This window comes from Nomascus leucogenys, chromosome 9 (assembly GCF_006542625.1).
Source record: "Nomascus leucogenys isolate Asia chromosome 9, Asia_NLE_v1, whole genome shotgun sequence".
In the NCBI taxonomy this organism is placed as follows: Eukaryota; Metazoa; Chordata; class Mammalia; order Primates; family Hylobatidae; genus Nomascus; species Nomascus leucogenys.
Window position 1 is genome coordinate 106,676,435 of NC_044389.1, and position 3,165 is coordinate 106,679,599.

A 3,165-nucleotide genomic window follows, 5' to 3' on the forward strand; every position below is an offset into this window, starting at 1 on the left:
TATGTTTGCTGGCTCTCTCGTCTCCACACTCCAATTACTTTAGCCCCACACCCCCATCTCACCCCATCCCACTTTGTTAGGGTGGAGATTCACCAAATGATGGGGCTTGCTTAGAAGATAAACATTTTATGGTCAGTAGAAGTTGAATAGAAAGTACCAAAAGGTGGAGACAGCTGCCCTTCTCTTTTAATCATCATAAGAGGGGTTTACTAATACTGAAGAGCATCCTTTGGTGACTGATCCTGATCTGGGTTTTGGCCACCCTTCAAATGGCTGCCAATCGAAATGTGATATGATTCTGTTGGATCCATTCTCCACTGTCTCTTTTGAATGGTCTTCTCATTAGTGCTCGTCTCCTTAAATGGGTTATTTTCTTACTAGGAAAAATAAATATTCCCTCTCTGAAATTAACATGGAAGGTGTTTTGCTTGTTCTAAAGTTTTTTATACTTTTTTCTCAAGCATGCTCTGTTTGGCATGATTGACATAGTGCATATGCTGGCTGGCCAGAGTGGAGCATTTGAAGGTCTGGTGGGTGTTCTCGTAGTAACACTGAAGAATTTTGGCCTGCAGGTCAGCATAGACTAGATGAGACTCATACACTTGAACCGTGCTTCCACCTCTTCAGCAACTTTCTGATATTGTTCAGTGGTGACTTTGTAGAACTCTGAGCTCCTCTCCTCCAGTCTAGCCAGCTCCACTTTGCAGAATGCAACCTGCTTCATTAGCACTCTGTCTTTCTCTTCCAGCTGCCTAGCCAGATGCATTGCCTTAGCGCCTTCCTCCTGGCTTGATATCCTCTCTCGAGGGATGGCTCTGGTTAACTGCCCATTGGCAGCAGCCCTCTCTCTCTCCAGCTCTGTAGCTTGCTTTAGTCATTTCTGATCTTCAGTTTCTTTCTTGGCTTGTTCCAATGTTAGCTCCTCAGCTACTCTTCTTTTCAATTCTTCATCAGAAACCAGGGCATCATAAGCACCAGAATACCGCTGAGACGTTGAACCAGATGGAGAGGATTCCTTCATTCAATCAATCACATTTTCTGAAAGCCCAACGCCCTTCACCATGGTGATGGGTGATGTTCTCATTCTTGTCCACCTCAAAGGTGACCCGATGAGTGCTCATGATCCCACCTGTGGCTCCTGTTCCTGCCCCCACAGAGACCTAGTACAGAACCACGAGCACTTCAGTTTCCCCATGCCCACACTCACGTGGAGGGGCCTGGATTCTTTTCCCCTAGAGCAGGAGCAAGGCCACGACCTAGGGGATACTTTTCAAGTGAGCTTTGTCTTCCTGAGGCAGTGTGTACATTGTGTAATGCATTGTAAATTATGTTATTGGCATTCTACTCATCCAATTCTGAATAATGTCAGAATTTACCATCTGAGAAACAGCTCATGACCATTGATGTTGCTATAAACACACCTGGGGTTAAGGCACTGTGGGTCTGGTTCCTTGCTAAGTCTGTGGTGGTGAGGACTGCCTGCAATTCAGATTGGCATTTTAAGTACTCGACTGTTTTTAGGAAGAGGGAGGACAGTTGACTGATCACCGTCATTACTCATTATGGTAACCTAAACTTGTCACCTTCCTACTGCCAGTCACAGGAGTAATACCTGAGGCACAGGCCTGAAGCACAACAAACCCACACAGACCCAACTCCAGGTGGAAGCCAATGGCCTAGAAATGCCAAAGTTATTTTCTTGTCTCCTGGTGACACTACGCAGCTTTGCTTTGCTGTTAATAAAAGAGAATTGCTTTTGGTTGTCACTTTAAAAATTTTTAAGACTAAATTGAATTCCATCTGCTAGAGCTTCACTTATAATACAGGAGAGAGGAGCGTGGTAAGGTCATTTATTTTTCCTAATATTCATGAGACCAGAGTTTGCAGCATTGAGCATCTTGATCACCAATTAGATCGAAAACATTCATCATATTTTACCAATAATCTCTCCAAGAGAGACATGTACTCTGATCCATAGATGAGTCACTGACCATCTCTAATACACAAACAAGAAAGTCAAACATGAATGCTACCTGTTTCCTTGTGAATCACTCCACAATCAAGTAACTGCTAGTGTGAAAAAACCACAACACTCGAGATCCTTCCACCCATGACATAAGATTTTTTTGTACAAGTCTGCTTAATTTTTATAATCTATCCATGCCTTAACATTCATGACATTATTTTGAAAGTTCTCATTTTCTGGTCTTTTCTTTTTTCTCTTTTTTTTTTTTTCTTACTTTGGTTATCATTTAAAAGTGGCCACATTTATTCAGAGGCATTCTGCAAATGTGTATCAAGTTTTAGCACTGTGATAAGTATTATAAATGTAGCAAATAAATGCAAAATTTTTAATGAAAAAAGATACCTATGCATGTTGAAAAGATCCAAAGAGATGTGAAAAGATCTGTATGTGCTTTTGTTTTGCTCATTCTATTATTATTATTGTATAGTTGTCTTTGCTGTTTATCAATGAGTACTACTACTAATGATAATATTTATTCAATGCTTCCAGTGTCCTATAAATGTACAAATGCCTTACATCTATTATGTTGTTTAATGTTCCCAACAAATCTATGAGGTACTGAGTATTGTTAGCCACAGTTTACAGATAAGGAAACTACAACGTAAAGAAACGATATGACTTGTTCATGGCCACATAATTCAGATGTGGTAGAGCCTCTGATTCACAGACTCCATGTTCTGTTCACTTGCCCCTTTTGTGCTGCCACAATGAATACAAAAATAAATTAAATATATATGCTGACCTCAAGAAAAGAAAATTCCAATTGTAGAGAGAAAACTACACATGCATAAAATACTGAATTGTGATATGAGAAAATATAAGAGCTGCCATTAAGCCACTGCCAGGTGAATAGAGCAGAGTCAATAAAAATTCAAAGGTGAGCACGATTCCACAAACTGGAGAGGCCCAAGAATCTTGATGGCTTTGGAGATTTTGAATTGGTTATACATGGGTATAAAAGGATGGAGAATCCTGCAGGCCCTGGGAGGAAGAGGGCATGGCGTGGGAATGTCTATGAAGAGCATTAAGAGAGTGAGTCAGCCAGTTTGGCTGGTGAAAGTGGGAAAGGATTGAGGGACACAGGTCAGTTTGCAAAAGGTGTCTCATGTCAGGGCATTTGCCTTCAGCCAATGGAAAAA

The 3,165-nt window shown here is 41.0% G+C and overlaps 1 pseudogene; it reads right to left on the reverse strand.

Annotated features, from left to right (window-relative positions):
- Positions 1-443: 443 nt before the first annotated feature.
- On the reverse strand, positions 444-1,121 carry LOC100607292 (annotated as a pseudogene).
- Positions 1,122-3,165: the final 2,044 nt, after the last annotated feature.